The sequence below is a fragment of the Pelodiscus sinensis genome, chromosome 8 (genome assembly GCF_052426305.1).
Source record: "Pelodiscus sinensis isolate ZL-2025 chromosome 8, ASM5242630v1, whole genome shotgun sequence".
NCBI classification, from domain to species: Eukaryota; Metazoa; Chordata; order Testudines; family Trionychidae; genus Pelodiscus; species Pelodiscus sinensis.
In genome coordinates this window covers 10,411,728-10,434,862 of record NC_143059.1, presented here as the reverse complement: position 1 = coordinate 10,434,862, position 23,135 = coordinate 10,411,728, and the positions used below count along the sequence as shown (strand labels likewise).

The following is a 23,135-nucleotide window of genomic DNA, read 5'->3' as shown; positions in this document are numbered from 1 at the left end:
GGGGTAGTGGCAGAAAGGGGCAGCCTTCGGACCAGTAATAGACAGCCCCCCGCCAACATGCTGGGCGTGTCGAGCCCGATTATGTAGTCACTCAGACCTAGAATGGCCTGAAGGGTGTGAGTTTGAGACCATTGTCATAATGGATGCTGTTTTTCTGGGGCCGGGAATGGGTCTAAACTACAGAATTCAGATCGGGAGCTACACTTTCCCAAAGGTTGGGAGTGTGCAAGCTTGAGACCCTGGGTTGGAACCACACTCAGCCTTGAGGGAAATGAAGCAGACACCACTGTCTGCCATAGCTGGGAGTTATGACCAAGCTGCCACTCAAAGCAATACATATGGAACAGGTGGCTCTGTGTGCTGGTGACAATTTTAAGAGACCGCTCATTTGATTTGAGTCAGCAAGTGATGGCTCTAGAAACGAGCAGTATTTGAATCGGGGGGTGAGGGTAGAGATGGGATAGGGCGGTGAGGGAGAAGGGCTTCTTGAAATAACTTTCTTTCATTTACAAGTAGTTTCTTCTACTAAGGCAGTAGTGGGTAACCTGTAGCCCAAGGGCTGCATGCCCACAGGACATTTTGTTACTGCTACCCATGCACAAGGTTGCCAGATTCTGCTGCTTTTCGTCCATGTCCTTTTTGTCCTGCTGGTATTACAAAAGTGACACGCACGTAAAGCAGGGCATGCGAAGAGACGTGCACGCTGATTGCACACAACATTGTGAGAGCCGTGCGCTCCCTCTGCACCCGGTCAAAGTGCTGCCACAGTTCAGCGGCCACAGCCCGCAACTTCTAAGTACCCAAGCGCAATTTAGCAAAACTTCTCTAACCCGGGAGACTGTCTTGATTATAACAATCTTGCGGCCCACTGAGAGGAAGGAGGGTCACTATGGGGCCCACTCACTGGCACTGTCCTAAAGTCTTTCTTTCAACAGGGACATTTTTCCAACTACTGCTGACCGCTCCACTGCTGTCAGCAAAGTTGGGAGCCTTCGTCCAGAGAGCCTGCTGGCTGCCAACACTGAGTTAAACACGCTTCTTACTGACATGGGGCTGGGAAGAACAGCACCAGCTGGCAGACTGACTCTATGCTGTTTCCCAATTCCTAAAGCAGTGGAGTTAATACAGAGGCTCATCAAGAATATCCTGCTTTCTTCCTTCTGCATTGTCTTAATAACCCAAAGACTTGCCGTTTGCATTCAACTGCACTAATTGCATAGCAATCGTGGCTGCTCACGTGCTTTGCTGTGGCTTTTGCATTTTCTTTAGTCTCTCTTGCCTTTTAAAAATCTCTTGCTCCCCTCCCTGCCCCGTCTTCAATGCCTGGAACATTTAGCTGCTTACCACCAGGAAAATGAAAAAAAAAATGGCAGTCCTTTAGGCACAGACAAAGCTTTTCTTTTGCCTCTCTCATATGCCTTTGCCTCTGCTGAGGTACTCTGAGGCCTTGTCTTTAAACCCAGTATTCTAACTTTCCTAATGAGTAGCAGTGGGTCTATGCTATGCTTCTCTTTCAGACTGGATAGATGTCACATTTCTGGAATGAATAGGGTGTATGTTCTAGCCCAATCACTGGATGTAAGCAAGTGGAGGTGATGAACCATCCCTCACGTATTTCTTCTTGTTTGAGAAGCATTTGACCGGGCGGGTTTGGGAAACCTTGCTGCCCTCAGTCAAGCAGTCTCAGACTAATCGAATAACCTTTAGAATCAACGTTGACCCAGTGGGGGGCTTTTCTTTTCTTTTTTGGGTCTATCTGAAGACTTGAGGACTGACTTCCAAGCCTTTCAAGCCAGCTAACACAGGGCGAGCTGGGAAATGAAATGGCCTAGGCAGACCCAGTGCTCGTGTTTTCCTTTGTGAGCCAAGAGGGAATGGAGCCGTGGAGAACAAACAAACACTATAGTCATAGCGCATGCCCTCTAACCCCCTCTGTGCCGTTCCCATGGTGTAAATGAGCTGTCAAAGCCAGTTCAGCTAGCTGCCACCCAGGCATGAGGGCAGCCCTAGGGATTATACAGCCTTCACATCTGGCTCTGGGCCACTTTCCACTCACTGTCCCCAGTATCAGAGACATGGCTGGAGTACTTCTGCAGTCTGGGTGACCCCTTTCAAGATGCATGCAAGGAAGCAAGGGGTCTTAACCCCACAAATTTCTCTATCCCTTCCACGCTTTAGGGACACACACCTTTACCCAGTTCCTAGGGTTCAACCCTGTTAATTTACTCACCCATCCTTACCCAATTCCTAGGGCTCAGGGTGTAACTTCCTGCTGGTCTGCAGGATCTTTTGCCACTGAAAGAGCCTCACATAGTAATATTCTTATTCTCTATTTATTGACAATTCCCAAGCAACCAGAATACACATGCTAAGCACACAGTGTCATGCTCACCAATCCTGATAAAGGCAGGTAGACTTCCCCTGTTGGCCAGGCAAGGTCAGTCTCTCTGGATCTAGCTGCTGCACATCACTGTTGTGCAGAAGAGGCTTTGTTTTTGTTCTTTCAGGTCTTCCCTCCTTTTTCTCAGTCTTCCTGCCTGCCTTCCTCCCTTTCCCTTTTGCTCTTCTTCCCTTTGCTTTTTCCTTCTTTCCTTTTGCTTGTCTCCTTCTTGGACCTCAGTTTATATAGCAGAACTCGAGTCCTGCTTAGCTAGACCTTAACCAATTATTTTAGTATAATTTTACTAACCAATCATAACATACTGTAACAGAATTACCTAACCAATCATACCCCACCACCGTAGTTGATTTAGACATAGCAAAATTAATTATACAGCAGGCAGAAACCGTTCCAAACCAGACAGAGATTACACAGGCAAACAATAGGAAAGCGAGGACAATAAAGAATGCAGATTCCACAACCTCAACTATTGGTAAACAGTTTCTTGCCAAACGAAATGCTATTAATTAAGTTTTCTTTACCCATCTTGATATCTATTTCTTTATCTGGTAGCAGTGGGGGCCATTAGGACAGGATCCCCTTCTCACAGCCTAGTGTAACACTATTTTAATGCAATGTGAGTATATGACTCCAGGCGTTACAGCTAATGGCTGCTGCTCTTCAGTCTGGCTGCAGAAGAAGGCTTTAGTTTAGGCCTTCCAATATGGCTGCAGGAAACCCATATTGTTACACTCACCGCCCCAAGTATCGGGGACATGGCTGGAGTAATTCTGCAGTCTGGGTGACCCCTTTCAAGATGCATGAAAAGGAGCAAGGGGTAGTCACAGTCACTTACCCACTCAGCTCCTGCAATGCTGCTAGCTGGACTGGACTCAAGCATTGAGTCCAAAGGCTGTACTGAACTCTCTACACCTCCTTAACTGGGTGGAAAGGGGCTGTGTCTTTCAATAGCTAGAAGGAAGCATGAAGTGTTTGCACAGTGTATATCACATCCGTCTCCAGGGGCTGGACTAGATGACCAACTGTGACAGCTACCAGCTAATGGAGTTCCTCTTACAAATCAAAAACTTGTGAGCCCTGAGATCTCCCGGGTTTTTTGAAGAACCTGTGTCGTGTGGAAGCTATTCTCCCCAAAAGCAAAGGGGAAATGAATGCTTGGGATTAAGGGACAGAGGCTAGCTAGGGACTGCTCTCCACCTGCATGTGGAGTTCAGTGACTAATAATGTTCTGAAGCGGTACCTTTGTATGAAGGAGCGTTGCTGAACAACTCGGCTTTCATTAACCTGGGGAGCCCTGGGGCAGAGTATTTCCATCCTGGGGATTCTTTGGCCTAGGACCTTTTCCTGCCTCTTTCCCCCACCAGTGCTCTGCAGCCCTTATCCAACAAGCCTCTCCCCTCTTTCGATTCCTTAGTGACTTCCCATCCAAATGCCAGCCAATCCCGCAGGCACGTGGCAATGATAAAGGATCACAGAAAGAGGCATTTTTCTGCTGGCCACCTGCTGCTGCTCCCGCCGGCCTCTTGCTCTTGCCAGCTGCCCTGCTGGCTGCCTGCTGCCAATGGGTTTGGAACTCGGCCAACCTAGTGATTCCAGCTCCTCAGTGATTTTGGCTCTTGACTCACAGCACAGGGCAGCATAAAATAAAGAGACTCCTTATGGAGTCTGTTTTAGTTCTATCAGTAGAACAGGGTAGCTGTGTGAGGGGAGAGAAACAGGTTGAACCTGTCTCACAGCTCATGCCTAAAGGGCAGGTAGCCTGATGGTTCAGAGCTCTGCTCCCCCTCACCCCAATCCAATCCACTTGAGTCTGGAAGGGAAAGGCTTGTCCATCTGATTCTTTCCAATGACAGTGTCTCTCCTGCAAACACTGGTGGTCATATTTTACAATTCCTACATTTAGGGTTAACATGGTTGGTGACCCCACAACAGCCAAATGAATGACAATAGGCAAAATACCATTCTAACAATAGACTACCAGGCGTATAGCACTGACTGAACTGGATTTACATATGCACACCCAGGATTTCTTTCCCATTCCAGCATGAACTGTATTTATATAACAACAGGTTGAATATCTTACAGGGCTAAACAACAGGGTGAGCATAACCACACCTAGGTTCCTTTCCCCTTCCAGCTGGTTGCACTGGAAGCATCCATTTAGACCCTGCTTACATCCTCCCCCCAGCCAAGAATTTTCCGTCCCAGCAAATCATATTCCTGATTATACCAGCCACACGAGTTCTCCTCAAAGGGGCTGAGAAATCCCATTATGGATTCCAGAAGTCTGTGAGCTAAATGTATCACATCCTCACTAACCACTCCTGGTGCATTGTAAGTTAGCCTGTTTACTGGTTTTATAACCCTGTCGTGCCTATTGAGTAGGCACAGCAGGAGCTGTGGGGGATTCTTCTGTGGATAGAACACATCTTCTCTTCAGACACAGTCCTTGTACCACTTGCTGGGATATCCAGGGCACAAGGGACACCTTCCCCTGGAACATTCCCTCTGCCCACCAACGTAGGTGTGTCTTCACAGGTCCGTTCATCTTCCAGGAGGTCTGGGGATGTAGGTGGGACAAGTTCATCATCCCAGGTTGGTCTTGTTGTGGACGGTGGGTTTCCTTCCACAGGCCTAAATACTTCAGCGATAGGATTCAGAGCCAAAGAAGAGGAGCTCTTCCCGTATCTAGCTAATGGAGTTTGGAATCTGGTCTGCATTCTAGGATATTCCATGGGAGCATCTTCCTCTTTAGATTCACTCTCAAAGGTGCTGGGTAAGGGCAAATTAACCTCACAGGGCCCACCATATATGGTAGATTTGGCTGCACACTCCATTTTCGCCAAGGTCCCATGTCATGATCCATTTTGTAAGGAGCACTTACCAACTCTCCCAGAGGTAGACCCTTGCCCTGACCTCATCTCAGGTGTAATCTTGTAGACCAGCAGATCTCTATGTTTTTCCACCATCAGGTATGGCATTGCCTTCCATCTATCTGCAATCTTGTGCTTGCCAGCAACACTCAAATTTCATAGCAGAACTCTGTCCCCTGGTTGGAGCTTCTGCAGATGCACTCTTGCATCATATCAGTGTTTGTGAGGAGCCATGTTTTTCCAGGCAGCAGCTGTATCCAAGCAATAGGCATTCTGTAGGTGTGTCTCATAGCTCACACCATTCCTTGTTATGCCAAAGCATAGGTCTATAGGTAGTATTGGCTCTCATCCAAACATCATGAAATATGGGGTGACTCCTATAGCATCATTCCTTGTCGCATTGTAGGCATGCACCAAAAATGCCAAATGCTGTTTCCAGCATGCCTTCTGGTCTGGGCATAAAATCCCCAGGATATCTAATAGAGTCCGATTGAATCGCTCGGGCTGAGGGTCACCTTGGGAGTGGTAAGGTGTTGTTCTGAACTTCTTAATTTTAGACAACCATAGCACCTCCTTCAAGAGGTTATTCTCAAAGTCCCATCCCTGGTCAGAGTGTATCTGAGTTGGGAGACCATATACCAAAAAATATCTCTACCACAAAACTCGAGCCACGGTGGTGGCCCTCTGTGTGGGATATGCCTGCACATATTGGCTGTGTCTAGACTGGCAAGTTTTTCTGCAAAATCATCTGCTTTTGCGGAAAAACTTGCCAGCTGACTACACTGGCCGCTTGAATTTCCGGAAAAGCACTGACGATCTCATGTAAGATCATCAGTGCTTTTCCGGAAATACTATGCTGCTCCCGTTCGGGGACTTTTTCTGAAAGACTTTTGCGCAAAAAGGCCAGTGTAGACAGCACAGTAGTGTTTTCCACAAAAAAGCCCCAATCGCGAAAATGGCGATCGGGGCTTTTTTGTGGAAAACCGCATCTAGATTGGCCACGGACGCTTTTCCGCAAAAAGTGCTTGTGCAGAAAAGCATCCTGCCAATCTAGACGTGCTTTTCCGAAAAATGCTTTTAACGGAAAACTTTTCTGTTAAAAGCATTTTTGGAAAATCATGCCAGTGTAGACGTAGCCATAGGGTATAATGGTCAGTTACTACTAAAATGTTCCCCATATTCTTCCTGACCTCTTCTAAAGACAAGAAATCCAAAGGTGCTGCTGGTGATATTCTCCAGATAGGTTGCTCTAGTAGGCAGAATTTTCCTTTAAACACATCGGGCGCATGTCTCACATTTTTTCTGTACGTCTTCGGCCATCCGGGGCCAGTAGAAGCTACTACGGATAAGTTCAAGGGTTCTCTTCATTCCCAAATGCCCAAAATCATCATGTAGGGCTCTCAAGGCCAGGCTCTGAACTCTTTTGGTCGCACTAGTTGTGTTCATTATTTTTGCAAAGGATCTACGGTGATCCGGCCCAGCACCCTCTGTATTGGTTCCAGTTTGCACCATTCCCTCAATAGTAGTTTACCCTCAGGAGTGGATGGGGCAGCTGCACTAGGGTTTTCCCCTGTCTTTTTGCAAGTAGTGTGTCACAAATGTCAGCATCTTGCAGCTGGGCTTTCTGCCAGTCAGCTGCACTGAGCCTGGGCAATGGAGATTGGTCCAACACAATGTAATTCACCGAGGCAGAAGGCACACTCTCAGATGTCAGGCCCAGAATTTCTGCAACACAGCCACGTAGACTCTTATGGGCCTCAGACACTTGATAACTTCCATAGCAAATATCTCTCACTCCGTCCAGAGGAATCTCAACAATTTCTGATGGCTGTGGACGATGAGACAATGCACCTCCATCTATATTGCTTCTCTCTGATCGGTACTGTATACTGAACTCTTATCTAGCCAAGGTGGCCACTAGCATCCAGCTTAACACTTGTCAACACATAAGTCAGTGGATTGTTGTCTGTCATACTTGAAACTTAGCACCATACAAGTAATCACACAATTTCTCAGCGATGGCCCATTTCAAGACCAAGAACTCTAGCTCGTGGATGGGGTAATGAGTTACACTGTCAGACAACCCTCTGGTGGCAAAGGCCACTGGTTTACGTTTGCCTTCCGCTTCTTGGTATAAAATCGCTCCCAAGCCCTCCAAATTGGCATCTGTATGTGGGATAAATGGCTTGCTCGGGTCAGCAAAAACTAAGACTGAAGCATGAGTTAGGCAGCTAGTAATGATCTCTTGAAAAGCCCGTTCACATCTCTCATTCCATCGTGGTCCAAAGGGCTATATAGTCATAGCTAGCTCCCAGCAGACCTACCTCATTACCCTATTGGCTCACTTATCCTCTCCCTGCCCCGCCCACTGTCAGTCACACTGGCCAGCGAATCATTTCCCTTCCATCATCAGTACCCAGTGTGTGAGCTGTACCGCTGCACCTGAGACAGGAGTCAGGCTCCAGAGGCAGTGAGGTGGTGGCCATGGCCAGGCATCTTGGGATGTACTCAGCCCCAGAATCCTACCAGAGCCTTAACTTTTGTCAGCTACACCTTCCCCCTCCTCCACAGGGCAGAGCATGCTAGCCACCTGGCTCCAAGGTATTTGTTGGAACAAAACCCAAGGGGAATTGTTCACGTGGGAACGCTGCTGTTCTTGTTGTACACAAAAGCAAAATTCCCTCTGGGGGAAGCACAGATCTTGCAGCTAACAACAGCTCTGTGCAGCAAGGCAAATGCCTGGCTTTTCCACACACAAGAAGAAATGAGATTTCTTCCGTGCACCAGCATCACTGTCAGTGATACTTCCACTCCACCTTCCCCATTAGCCACTATAATTAAATTGTTCACTGGTCCAATTGGTTTCAGATCAGTTATGGTTATAGTGTTTATTCAGTGTAAATGGTATTAGGATTCTGGTTCCTCGTTACTGAACTGATTTCAGGTGTTCTCGAAACCCATTGAATACAAAAGGTCAGCTCATTTTAAATCTCCTGAAATGCAGTCCTGATTATGGCACTAACCAGTGTTATCATTTGTGTAGCTGAATCTACATGTTAGAAAATATCCCCCCTTATAAACAGACCCTAGGACTCCTACTTGCCCCTTCCAGCTGCCAGGAGGGTGAAAGAGGAGAAATCTCCTTATCCAGCAGTCAGGTTGGGTACATGGCAGAGGGGAGGAGAATGCAGTATCAATGTATCAGATGGAGTTTTTAGAACCTCCCCCCCCCAAGCTATTCTCAACTCCAAGTCCTCACAAGATGGAGTGGCTGAATACGATGTGTGATGACGATGCAATGCAACATCAGCCCCGCACACCATAATCGTGCTACCTCTCCATGCCGCATCCTTCCCACGCCTAATGACTAGATTGTGGAGAATGGAGTCCCCCAGCCTTCTGCTACTCCCAACTGTAGAGTAGGACAAATGTCACAGTCCTGTACCTGGCTCTGCTGCCATCCGGTGGCTTGCAAAAAAGCCATGGTGAACCATACGTGAGCCACATTGTGCTGCATTTACTTGTGCAATGCTGAGCACTTCTGCTCTTCTCAGAGACCGGAAGCAGGGCTTGACTCCTTGACTCTGTCTGATCTTGGAGTGATTTTCCCCTCAGGTGCCAAGGTAGAATATTAATGCTTTTAATAGCTGTAAGGGTTGTGCTCATTTTGGTTCTTGGGTGCATGCACTCTTTGAGGATATTTACTGTCTTTGACCAGAAATCCTTTTGAGTAAAAATGACGTCTCACCTGGAGTCTTACATTTCTTCTAGTTTCTGCCTTGCCTTCAACCCACAGGCCCATAACTATGCCCAACAGACATGGCAGGAGGGATGTAAGAAGGCAGAATACAGTCAGTATTTGGTCAGGACTCTGAGTGGAATGCCTGTAATACCTGTGTCAAGTGCCATAGGATTTTGAGAGACAACTGTAGTTAAGGCTTCAGTTTTACATTTCATTTAAAAGTCATAGAATCATAGATGCATAGAATACTAGAACTGGAAGGGAACTTGAGAGGTCATTGAATTCAGTCCCCTGCCCTCACGGAAGGACCAAGCACTGTCTAGACCAGTGTTTCTGAAAGTGTTCCATAAAAGTGTTCTCCCTTTTAAATACTTGAAAATTGCTATCGTGTCCCCTCTCAGTCTTCTCCTTTTCAAACTAAACAAGCCCAATTCTTTCAGTCTTTCATAGGTCATGTTCTCTAGACCTTTAATCATTCTTCTTACTCTTCTCTGGACCTTCTCCAATTTCTCCACATCTTTCTTGAAATGTGGTGCCCAGAACTGGACACAATATATTAGTTGAGGCCTAATCACCACAGAGTGAATATTTTATTTAAAACATTTGTATTAATAATGATTTTTATTTCATTTTATATTAAGGAACACTATTCCACCACCCCAAACGGGCAGAGCGTATGAGCGTGTGTGAACAGGCATGTGCAAAAATGAATGCTTAGTCATAACAAGATATATTCCTAGGGTGGCAACCACTTGATCTCCAAAATTATGTTCTGCAGCGTGGCAGCACTTCATCTCTTATCACAGATATATCAGCATGCCCTTTGGAAAGCCAGACTATATGTACCAGCAGTTCCACAATGAACCTTCCATTGCAGCTTATTATAATCTATTATCTCTCCCAATACTATTGGCATTCTATTTCAATGAGTACTGAGCACTTAGGATGAAATTCGTTCCAATGGAGAAAACAGCACAAAACCAACTTGCCACTCAAGTTTCACTTCAGCTGTCTGAGTTTTTCCCTTTTCTGAACATCTGCAACTCAGCCAAGAGAATACCAGGAGCTCAGTACGTCTCAGAACCAGACACATTGTTCAGAGAATGCATTCATTTAAAAGCATCTAACTTCCGTGACTGAAAAAAGGAGAATCCTTCAGTCTGCAATCAGAAACCTTGACTTTAGAAACATCTTTAAAGCTACTGAGTCACTGCTCTGGTAACAGCTGTAACTTATTAGAGAGAAAATTATAACTAAGTTTATAGGATATTGTCAAGTTCCCGCCTTGGCATTAACATCAGGAAAGGTGTATTTTGCTCAATGTAGTCAGTAATTTTAAACTTAGATGGTAATGATGGTATTATAGCAATATAATAACAACAATGAAGCCATAAAGCACTAGTCATGGTATGCTGCTATTCACATTGACTTTGACATGTCTGTAGAAAAAGTAGACTGTAAAGATAACAGGTGGCAATTACCTACAGTACCACTAGCAGAATGGGGGAAAGTCTCTGTCAACTGCGTTCTTAAAACTGGTAACATCAATTGCTTTGCCTCAGTTTGAGAAGCAACAGGGAAATCCATGTTTGGACATGGCCACTCATTTTCTTTGTTAAAAAGAAATGTATTAGTTATGCCCAGTGGCATATTGACAACCCCGTGGACATAAGTCCTCTCTACAGGTCTGATCCTAACCCCTCCATAAGCAATGCTTCGTTTGTTGTCTGAGAATTGGTGCAAACTCCATAGTCTCTTGCACACACAATGAGCAAAAACAAGTGTCCAGTGGCACCGTAAAGCGTAAAAAAATATATTCAGGTACAAACTCTCGTGAGATACAACTCGCTTCTTCAGATGCTTGAGGAGAAAGAAAGGAAGAGATTCCAGATACGTCTTCATTTTTAAGGTGCCACCAGACACCTTGCTGTTTTCACTGAAGCAGACTAACACGGCTACCCCTCTGAAACCTGGCAGTCTGAACAGCAGCACTGCAGGCTTTCCATGTGCTTCTAGCTGGATGGGAAGAGACCATGCAAAAGGATGAGATAGCAATTCACTCATCACATCCATTCAGTCCTCAGTCCTGCTCCTGAGACAGCTATTAAAATCAGTCAGCGGCTGGCGGTTATGATCACGACCTTTTATAACGTGGATTCCTGACTTTCAGGAACTCACATGAGTCCATTAACTCATTTCACATACATGAAATGCAGAGGAGACATTTTGGTCATAGTGGCCCTAGTATCTGTGAGATTAGTATGAATCTGTTTTTCCTACAGGTACCACTGAAATTTTCAGTGATTGAGAGGCTTTCCGTCAATCAGGTGGAGAGAGGTAATTCTTCCCCTATATCTTGTGCAGCTGTGAAACAGGCTTTTTGATTTCTGAAATACAATTGTGGCTTTTATGTCTGATTTAAACAGCTTCCTAGGGCATCCCTTTTGTTATGGAGAATTTTCAGCTTCTGGCATTCAATAATTTATTTACTGAGACACCTAAATACTAAATAGAATTAAACTATGTAATGAATCTGTACATTTTTGATGTGTGTATTTTGGTAAGCAGAGGTGGGAAGAGAATTTATATCACTCTACCGTGAATCACCTTCCCATCCAAATAAGCAGCTTTAGTTCAAAACTTTTGTATGACTTTAAACAATCAGTCTTTAACAAATTATGCCAAATCATGGAGAAAAATTCTTAAAATACAATCGCATCATTACAATTCCCAGTAAATGGAAATGCAGTAATTTTCCTACCAATGAGTTATGAACATCTACAGGTTAAAAAAATAACAGTCTCTTGTACTAAAAAGACATTGACTTAGTGGTTTCTTGAGTCCTTCAACTTAAGCTAGAGTTGAGAAGCACAAAATAAGTTCTGAAATAGTGCTATGATTAGGTGAACTGTGGACATACTAAGATAAACTAGAAAAATAATCTGGGGGATAATTTTAGTCAATAATGTATTTATATCCTGTTTGCAACTATTTACCAATGGTTCACAAGTTTCTCACATTTGTAACTCAGCGTTATTCTCTGTAAAAACTGTAGCTCTTATTCTATGGATTATGCATGTGCAGGTCATTTCTAGTAATAAAAACTCTAGCTGTTAGTGACTTTGGACTGAACACAACAGATTATGTTTCCCACCCCTTGCCTGGGTGAATGCAACTCAAAGAATCAGGCATGACTACTTGTATTTTATGAATTTGCAGTCCATTATCCATAAATATTTTGCAATATTTGCTTAAAATGCACTGTGTCTGTTAACATTCCCACTGGTGAATTCATTCAGTAGAATATGTTCCGAAAGAGAGCACAAAAAAGGCACATGCATATTAAAAGTGAGTGCATTTACACATTCAAACTAATATACAGGGCAAATGTTTTGATATTCATCCTGCTCTATTTGGAACCCTAGGGGACCAACTTCCTCTCTGTACACTGGTACAAATCCAAAGTACCACCCGTCTTTGTATGATAATTCTAAATAATACATCATTAGCAATTTGCATAACCCCAGTGTGGCAATTAGAACAGAGACCTTAAGATCAGCACAACACTTTTTGTGAGTCAAAGCAGTTATCAAAGTGAAAGAACAATCATTATAAGATTATCAGAGCAACTGCGCTATGTAAGACAAATATGCCTGATTCATAATGCCTAGCATGTTGGGACAGGAGAGTACATTGCACACATGTACACAGTGGGGCCCTGGGCAAGGTGTGGGGGGGAAGCCTGGGGCTTTGGGTGGATGGGGCGGGGTGGAAATGACTGTGCTGTGGCTCCCCGAGGCAGCCTTTGGCATGCTCCTTGGTGCTCCAACAATGATTTAAAGGGCCAAGGCTCCAGCTGCTGCTGCCACCACAGTAACCTCAACAGAAGTACAAGGTTCACAGTGTGGCCCTTAGATTCCCTTAGAAGTTCTTCAGCCCAACGATGCACCCCTTCCTACATATTTGTACAGTGACTTGCCCACCCAGTGTTGGTTGGGACCACTGGGAACTATGGTAATGCAAATCCATTCGATAAACAAAGAGCAATGAGATTTGGGGGCTAGCTTTGGAAATCCTAGCTGGTCAGCTGGTTTTGTGTGCTTATTCAAAACTGAGCCAAATAACTATTCAACTCTTTCATTAGAGCTAATCACCATTAGCAAGTGGTTCAAGGCAATGGTGTATAGCTCTATATTAAAGAGTTTTTTGCGCATTCTAGATTCATAATTCATCTCTAAGATTCTCTTCAGGGATTAAACGTGATATAGACCACCTTGGTGTGGGAATTTCCCATTGGTGTGGGAATTTGCCCATCACACACCTACATTTTAAATTAAACTGTTTGGCTGTTGTGGACTTCCAAAGTTCTCTGAGTAGGATTTTACTGATAAGGCTGCAAACAGTGCAAAGAGGAAAATGCCTTTACTCTTCCCTGTAGAAACGGCTAGATAGCAGCTAGCTAACTCAGAATAATCTATCTATCAACCTACCTACCTACCTATCCATCCTGGTGGCGAGAAGAACTGCCATTCACAGACCACAGATGTAAGAGAGTACAATATGCTGACCAGTTCATATTAGTATACTGTATTTCAGTTGCTTTGAACAACAAATGGTGGAGTCGGTGGTTAACAACTGCTCTTAACATTTTATAGACGTATCCCAGGGCTTGTAATAAAAACATGAAACCACCTGCTGTGAATGGTGTCCATTATTTGTTGAAGAATCACTTCCCATATAACCTGGAAAGGGAAAAGACAGGCTATACACAAGTAATGATGTTAACACACATAATCACAGACAGGCCAAGTTAGAGCCGTATATCTAGAATGACATGTTGGTCTTAAAGGCACACTGTCAACACATGACTCAATTTTCTTTACATAAATCTCTGCTGGTCTGGTGCTTAAATCAGGAGACTGGAAGTTAACTTGGGCTATGCCTACACTGCACGCTAGCCTTGTGGTTTTCCTGGTCTTGTGCACATGCCCATGGGAGGGCAACGAGACCTCGCACGAGTCTAGATAGTAACGTAGCTATGACAAGCTGGGCTGTGGTGGTGTGCAGTATACACTTGTTTCCTACTTGGCATAGCTAAGCCTGTGCTACTGGGCCTATGCTACCATTTAGGCTTGCACTAGCTTTCCTTGAGCTACCTGAGTACATGAGCAGGGGACACACATCTTTTGCTTGCAGTGTAGACAGAGCCTTCGTTGCACTTTACATTGTGTTTCCATTTCAACACTCATCCGCTGTGTACATGGATGAAATGCACTCTTCTGTCCCAACATGCTAGGAATTAGGAATCAGGCATAGCTGTCTCTCATATCATGGTTGCTCTGTTAATCTTGCAATGATTGTTCTTTCACTTTGATAACTGCGTTTATTCACAAAAACCATTGTAGAGGGTTAATAAATGATTCATAGATGCATAAAGCATGTTATAGACATGAGACTCATGTTACAGTCACAGGCACTTGTAGATGGATGTGTGCACATCAATAGAAAGTATTATAGATGGCTGGAAGCAACCTTTAGACCTGCTGAGCTCAGTAAAAATGCATTAACCATTTATTAAAACATCTACTACACATTTATTAACCTTTCATAAACTATAAATGAAGCTGTCGGCTCTGTTACCGACTTGCTGTGTAACCTTGTGCGTACCACTTAACTTTCTTTTGCCTCAACATACCCAGCTACACAATGAAATAACATCTAACACCAGAAGTTATGAGCCTGATGCAGAAGTCACCAGACAGTGGGGGGTGGGGAGGGGGGAGATTCCCTGCCCGATATTGTATAGGAGACCAAGCAAGATGATCATAATGGTTCCTTCTGGCCATACATTCGCCTACCCCACAAGGTTTTGTGAAGCTGAATTCTTGTCAATAGTTGGACATCCTTGGATGAAACCTGCTGTCTATGGAAGTAACACATTACCATTACCAATTTGTTATGTATTGCAAGTAAGCAGACAAGCCAGACAGAGTGGGAGGAAAGGCATTATTTCCATTGTACTCACAGGAAATTGAGGCTAAGACTGGTTGGGAAAAAAAACCTATTTAAAAAATGATCCATTGAGAAATCTTTTTATTTCCCTTCTGGTTAATGATTCGGGGATCACATTGATCCAGTTTGTTCTCTGTTACAACGGGAGCTACAAACTGATGTTGTAGACTAACTGAAGTGTAGGAGAAACTGCTGAGCTACAGTTCATCTTTAAGTTTGACACAATCAACTCTGGATTAAACAAAGACTGTGAATGGCTTGCTAACTACAAAAGCAGCTTCTATTCTCTTGGAATTCACACCTCCAGATCAGCTGCTAGAAGTGGGCCTCATCCTCCTTGATTGGATCCACCTGGTCATCTCCAGCCTGATCCTGGCCTGCATATTTATTCCTGCCTCTGGAAATTTCCACTACATGCATCTGACGAAGTGGGTCTTTGCCCACGAAAGCTTATGCTCCTACACTTCAGTTAGTCTATAAGGTGCCACAGGACTCTTCGTCACTTTTGCAGATTCAGACTAACACGGCTACCCCTCTGATACTAAACTGATGTTGTGAAGTTAATATTGCAAAAGCTCAGGATAAAACTCACAAGATTTAGGAAAATTGCATCTTCCCCAATTCTTTAACCATGATCACCCCCTCCCCATATCAAGCAGTCTCAGTATCCAGCAATAATAAACCTACCAGCTTCTACTCTGCAGATGATTTGCTGCAGTATTCAAGTTCCTGATCCCAGGATGATCCAAGGACCTTGCCTTTAACACCCCTCAGAAGCAGAAACGGCTCTCCAACTTATTTGTGCTCCATACTGCTAGGAGGGCATCTGTTTTGGCACATCCAATTCTGCTTCTAAGCAGATCCTGGAAATGCAAAAAGGAGAAAAAAAGCTTTGATTTGGGTTTGGCTCAGGTACTGGCTAAAGTTTCCCCATGGAGTGCATGTTTTATATTGTCCAGACGGGTTTGCATTTCCCTTCATGTAATATTAATGAGCAACAGCAGAGCCTGAGAGTATGTCTAAACTACATGGCTCCGTCGATGGAGCCATGTAGATTTTTTTTTTTGGCAAAGGGAAATGAAGCCGCGATTTAAATAATCGCAGCTTCATTTAAATTTACATGGCTGCTGCGCTGAGCCGACAAACAGCTGATCAGCTGTTTGTTGGCTCAGCGTGCTAGTCTGGACGCTCCCCTGTCAAAATGAAAGCCTTTTATCGACATCCCCGGTAAACCTCACCCTACAAGACATAACAGGGATGTCGATAAAGGGCTTTCAGGTCGGCGCGGGAGCGTCCAGACTAGTGTGCTGAGCCGACAAACAGCTGATCAGCTGTTTGTTAGCTCAGCACACTAGTCTGGACGCTCCCCTGTTGAAATGAAAGTCTTTTATCAACATCCCCGGTAAACCTCATCCTACGAGGCATAACGGGGATGTCGATAAAGGGCTTTCAGGTCGGCACGGGAGCCGTTTGATCAGCTGTTTGTCGGCTCAGCGCGGCAGCCTTGTAAATTTAAATGAAGCTGCGATTATTTAAATCGCGGCTTCATTTCCCTTTGCCTACAACCCTCATCTACATGGCTCCATCAATGGAGCCATGTAGTTTAGAGACAGCCTGAAAGTCTGATATCTAAATTATGTGCACTTTGGGTTAAGTTTAACCAAGTCTGAAGGAGTATTTGTAATGGGGAACTCCAGTTCTGCTGAAGTGTGGAGTTGCATTAACAGTCTTACATATAATGCTAAATGGCTAAACTTGTCTCTGTGATCTTTAGCTATCCGGCTACATTTGAATCCTCTCTCATAAACAATTAAACTGAGCACGTAGGGTGTGTCTACACAGCACCCTAAACTCAAAATAAGAGATGCAATTTGCATGTCTTATTTTGAAACTATTTTGAAATAGCTTATTTTGAAATTTGGTGCATCTACACAGTGCCAAATTTCGAAATAACACACTATTTCTAGCTATCCCTTATCCCTCTTGCAATTAGGTTTACTGGGATGGCAAAACAGCGTGCCTGTTTTAAAAAAATATTTTGAAATGACGGGTGTCTTGTATAGACGTGGGGTAGTTATTTCGGGATACCTGCAGTATCCCGAAATAGCCATGCAGTGTAAACATACCCCTAAGTTGCAGCAGAATAGGAAAGGAATCAAAGTCACTTTTCAGATTTTAAGGAGAACAAAAAAGAAGCTCCTGTGTTGTACTATACACAGTAGAGACGCTGCTTTTAACACTTCTAAGAGGGAGGCAACACTACTAAATATATACTTTTCTCTAATAAGACAGCTCTGATACCCTTAGGGCTTGTCTGCAAGGGGAAAATGGACCGGCAACGTTATTCTGGAATAGCTCCATGTGTAGATGCACTGTTGTGGAATAAAAGGGAAGGTCGAATCAAGATATGCAACTCCAACTCTGTTAATAACCTAGCTGGAGTTGAAATACCTTGTTTCAAGTTTCCTTGCCATCTCCACAGAGGGAGAATGATGGGAGCAAACTCTCCCGTCGACATCTCTTATTACTCACAGAAGCAGGAGTACCTGTGCCAATGAGGGCACCCTCTGAGTTTGATTTAGTGAGTCTTAAGTAGACCTTCTAAATTGAACTCAGGAAGATCAATCACAGCAGCACCAGTCTTCCATTTAGTGAAGACATTATTTTAGAAGAGAATGTCCACATGGGGATCTTTTCCAGAATAGCTGTTATGGAGTATCGTATTCTGCCATAGCTATGCCAGTCAATTTCCCTCTGTAAACAAGTCCTTAGGTTTCATGGTCTTTTGTCAGATTGTTAAATCCCATTTACTCCTTTGTCTCACTTGAGACACACAGTGAAGTGACTCTTGCTTATTCCCCGACATCTTCATATGTTTCTGTCCAAACATATAGAATGACACTTGGAAATTCACAGCTGCAAGAGAAATATCATAAATGGGAATACCAATTTTGTATTATTTATTTATTCAAAAGGTTTCATCCTAAAAGGTTTTAAAGTAACTTTTTTCCATCAAGAGGAAAAAACTTTGAATGCTAAGCTCTTTAACTTACGGGCTAGTTCCTAAGCATGCAGATTACTAAACAGTCTCATTTGCAAGAAGAATGATATCGGTCATTGGATGTGGAAGATTATTTTTAATTTCGTTGATGGATGAACGTTGAGCAGTTGGCTGTTATCAGGTCTTTTCAGGTAGTTATTTCTGTAGGATTTTAGACTGGGCTTTCTATAAACTGGTGACCACGTCTTCGCAAGACCTTTTCACTCAGACAAGGCCATGTCAGCTTCCTCAGAAATGGGCTAGTGTTTTGTATTTTTGTTGGGATATGGAAGACTGGGAGCTGAAGAGTTCCCATGAACCTGTTATCTTATTTTCCCTTTTTCTATTTTAGTCTTTTCTTTTGATTGGCTGGCAGACACCCTAGCATTTTAATTCTTTGATTTTTAGGGTGTGAAAGTGTGATTGTGTGCGCACGCAGAAACAGGAGCACTTATAGGCTCTACACAGAAAGGGTACGAGATGCAAAATTTTGAAGAGCACTAGAACTTAGTTTCAAAGATACCTGGGGAACTATGTTTGGTATTCTGTGTTTAAAATATCCTACAACACTTAGAGCTGCCAGCTCTAAACCGCTAAATTAGTCATGGAACTTCCACTTAACAAAATGTCCTGTGAACGCTTGTGTTTCAATGGGTGTAAAGGAAAGGGCTAGTAACCACCACAATAGACCTGAAATTTAAGGAGGAAGCTTTATAATTGGCACTGAGTCTGTGGTTCGGACATTAGATAATTTGAATTAAATATAAAAATATTCAACCAGCTCCAAGCTAGGGTTTGTAACACAGATGGACAGTAACATCCTTAGATTCCTGCTTGGAATTGATAAGAATTGATTATTTGTTTTATTCACCTGATTATTCAATCCCAATTTAATACGGAGAGTAACTTGTTGATTTGACCTTTTTTAAAAATCAGTACTTGGTAGTGGTATTGGTTTAGACATAAAGTGTGTCTGCTCTGCCCTGCAATTCAGATTATGTGGAGCGGGAGGGATTGGGGAGCACACCAAAGGCCTGTACTGCAACTCCCCTGTTTGCTGGGGCAAACTCAAAGGCTCCTAGTTCACATTCACATAGTCCCCAAATAGCACTGTGAGACAATGCAGACAAGCCCTGATTAGTTGTTAACAGAGCTTGGCTTTGGTGATATGGTTTCTTGATTTTATTTTTGCTGATTTGTTTTAATTAAAAATGTATAAAACTGTGATAGCATCGTATTTATTTCAGTAAGTATTTATTTCAAGGCTCCAGAACCATAGAGGACCTGAGTAGACAATAGCTGACCAACTTAACAGTGAGTCCAGATCTCATCTAGTGCAACACTACTGCACCCACCCATCTCTCAGCCTTTTCCTGAACACTTGCGAAGTGCGAGCACTCCCACTGATGTGGTAAGGAAAAGTAAAAAAGCATTCAAATGCCAGACTTCTTACCTTGGGAAAACAAACATCTATACTAAGCTTCCTTTTGTGTTGCACTCTACCACCCAAGACCACACAGCCTCTAAAATACACCAGAGATAGATATATTTAGCTCATGGCATGCTAAAGAAATAAATTCATGGGTGTCAGAAGGATACATATTTTGTGTACAACCAGTTGCCTCAGGCCACTAGAGGCTACTGCAGGCTAGTAGTAATACAAATCTTCCAGACTCTTCTGACAGTTATCAAGGTGTGGGGGTGGCTGGAGGGGGGGAGAAGGGGAGGAAGAAAGGAGGCTATCACAACTAGGAACTTGACAAATTAAACATATAGGAAAACAGATGAGTTTTAAGAATGTGCACTTACTCAAAGAGATTTCTGTCAAGAGCCAAAACAATGGCATGAGCTTAAAGCTTCAACTAGACATTTTGTAATTTTTTAGACAGCAAGTAGCATTCTGGGTAATCTTTTGTTTGCAGTCTGAGAGCAATATTCAGCCTTTTCTTCACCCCTTCTGGAAACATACCCACACAAAACAAACAAACCACCCGAAACCCTATTCTGTTTTTATGTCTCTCTCACAGACAAAGAAATCCCTATGAACCAATTCACTGTTTCCCTGAGCTGTGTACAGTCATTTATATCAGTGCAAGGTGCTAACATGGGAGCATATCACACCCAATTTGCACTCACACTACACTTGTATAAATGGCTCTTGGTGGTGCACAATGGAGTAGGGAGTCAGCCCATATATCTTTTTAATCTTTTTTTTAAATATCAGATAATACTAAAGCTTTACATAAACTAAAAGGAAAACTTGAACGTACACTAGCTAAAATCTAGGCGAATTTGTGCAGCACCTCTTTAAATCAGGCCCTTATTGAATAACAAGTGGAGAAAGGCAGGGTTGTTACATTTTGGATGGTAGTTTGGCGATATTCCCATCTGGGATATGATTTTAAGCATTGGGCCAATGAAGATAAAAGTGATAACTTTAGTAGTACCTAGGACTATCCAGCAATTCATGGAATGCATCTAGTCTTATCTTCAAAGGACTGCTTTTTAGCCAGAGATGCAGCCTGCTGTAGACTTTGGTGGAATGGCACATGGCATAAAAAAGAGGAGTGAAATTTAAAAACCACGGCACCAAGGGCAAGCAAACTTACCATTTTGTACCCAAAGCGGCTGTGAAAGACCCATTTTCTCCATTGATTTATAAAGGGTATTCCATTGGTGTGTCGGAAACTGTGGGACATTGCCAAAGCAGGAATGGTCTCTCCCCTTGTGTTTGCACAGAATCCAGAGCCCAGAACAACTCTGAGGCTACGTCTACGGTGTGGGTTTTTTGCGGAAGAGGACATGCAAATGGAGTGCTCATTTGCATATCTTGCGCTCATTTGCATATCTTCTTCTGATCCTTTTTGCAGAAGAGGTTTTTGCGACAAAAAGCCCTGAGTAGACAGGGGCCATTTGTCAGAAAAAAACCCTTTTGTGCAACAGCCTGTAAGCCTCATTTTTGGAGGAATACGGGATCTTGCACAAAAGGGTTTTTTTTCCCGACACAGGGCTACACAGGGCTTTAAAGTCTACACAGGGCTTTATATCGCAAAAGCCTCTTCCGCAAAAAGGATCGGAAGAGGATATGCAAATGAGAGCGTGAGATATACAAATGAGCACTCCCTTTGCATTTCCTCTTCCGCAAAACACCCGCAGTGTAACGTAGCCTTACTGGCCCTGGGCACTGGCGTGATCTAATTTAATAAAACAGTTGCAACAACAAAGTTTACTTGCACTTGTGGAATCTTCAGTTATTTAGCCCCTGCACAACCTTACATTCTCCTCTGGCAATTAGACCCAGTGATTTCAACAACAGCCCTATCTCATGGGAGTTCTTTTCTCTGAAAGCTCCGACTTCCTCAATTCTCCAGTCATTTTCCAGTCACTCCCCATTTTTAAGATGCATAATTCAACCTGTGCCATTTTTGCAGAAGTGGCACGAGAACTACCATGATGCTGTGCCACCTCGAGAGTGCCTATCAGAGAGAGGCTGGAGCAAGGGTGGGGAACCTCAGGCCATATGGCCCCAGCTTGCCTGGATCTGGCCTCCAAGGCTCAGAACCACCCCCAGCATTGGGGAGCTTGCACTGATGCTCCAGCCCCCACTGCTTCCCCCACCAGAGGGCTGGAGACCACAAAATCTACTTGGCTGAGCCCCTGTAGGCTCTGATGGGCAAGGGGGATGCGGGGAGTGTCTTTCCCCTCAGTTCGGGGCCACGTCAGTGGGAAGGTTTTTTTGTTTCTCATTTGTGTGTGGCCCCGGGCTGATTTTTCTGTGGGTCAGCAGCCCCCAGCCCTAAAAAGGTTCCTCACCCCTGGGCTAGAGGATGGAAGAGGACGCAAACTTCCACTCGGGCAAGAATTTGTCACAACACTGTGGCTTTTGGCACCAAGAAGCCTCAAAGCAGCTGCATGTCCCTTTTGGTGAATTCCCACTGGCAGAATTCTCACCGGTACATCAGGCTGTATGAAAGGGGAAGTCCAGAGCAGACTTACACACCAGTGATTTCTCACGGCTGTAAGACCTTTAGGGCTTAAATTGTGGGAAGCCGGCAGGCCAACCTAGCATGTACCAGTGGCAAACTAGGCCACAACACCCCTGAAATAGGATTGGTGCAGGCCACTTCCCCAAGACTTGATTTGGAGGACCGCTTTCCCTCTTTATTCCTCACCTCCATGCAGAGCCAGTTATCTCACAAGAAGCCTTATGTAACAGTGGGGTGGGAGAAGCTGAGTGCATGCTGTAGGACGGGATTCTAAAAAGGTAGGTATTCCTAGAATAAAAGGAAAGGACTCAAGACCTGCAGCTCATACTGCATCTCAGTCGCCTAGACTATTTGGGCTGCAGTGTTGAACAGGTGCAGCGTGATGGACGCCTCATGCTGCTGGCTCATTTAATCTGGAGTCAATCCAGAGACACCAGATGGCTGTGATCTTCAGTAGCCAAGAGGAAAAAAAAATCCATCCCCAGGAACAGATGTCAGTGATGCAGAGGGTTCCAAATAAAGGCTATATGGGAACCGGTCACACACCGTCTCACCGGGATGTACCGAAGAGGAGGTCTCCAGGGTGGAGTTGTAAACCCAATCTCAGGGGGGCGACCAAACCGGGGAGTTGCTGTATGTTTTCATGTCAGTATACGTGAAAACTGTTGGCTAAATTCTCTTCTGTTGTAAGCCGTTGAAAATCCATTGAAGTCACTGGAGCTGCCAAAGGACATAAATATCTCGTCAGCCCGGATCTTACTGCAGAGCAACCTACAGAGAGAAAAATACTTCTCGGATGACTCACATCCCTGCAGCAGCATTCCGCAACTCACAAGCCCATCGATGGACTGAACGGTATTGGTCTTGCCGCTCAATGCCTCTGTCACCTATTCATTCTGGAGTGTTAAAATATACTACAATAACCTTACAGCAGCATTGCTTCATAGAGAGTATAAGATGCAATTGATGGCACTGGTAGACCTTTTAAAACCGGAATCTCCAGATACAGCAAGCAATCAGCCCACAGGAACAGAGTGGCACACGCAGGAAGTCTGTGGCAAAGCCCACAAGACATTCTAGG

The 23,135-nt window shown here is 44.1% G+C and overlaps 1 long non-coding RNA gene across 1 annotated transcript in view; it reads right to left on the bottom strand.

Moving 5' to 3' along the window:
- Window positions 1-13,459: 13,459 nt before the first annotated feature.
- Window positions 13,460-23,135, bottom strand: part of LOC112544317 (uncharacterized) — a 49,204-nt gene continuing 39,528 nt past the window's right edge. Inside the window, exons 2-3 of the long non-coding RNA XR_012905770.2 lie at window positions 15,716-15,891; window positions 13,460-13,758 (exon numbers count right to left, since the gene is read on the bottom strand). This is a non-coding gene — a long non-coding RNA (uncharacterized LOC112544317). The remainder of the gene's footprint in view (window positions 13,759-15,715; window positions 15,892-23,135) is intronic.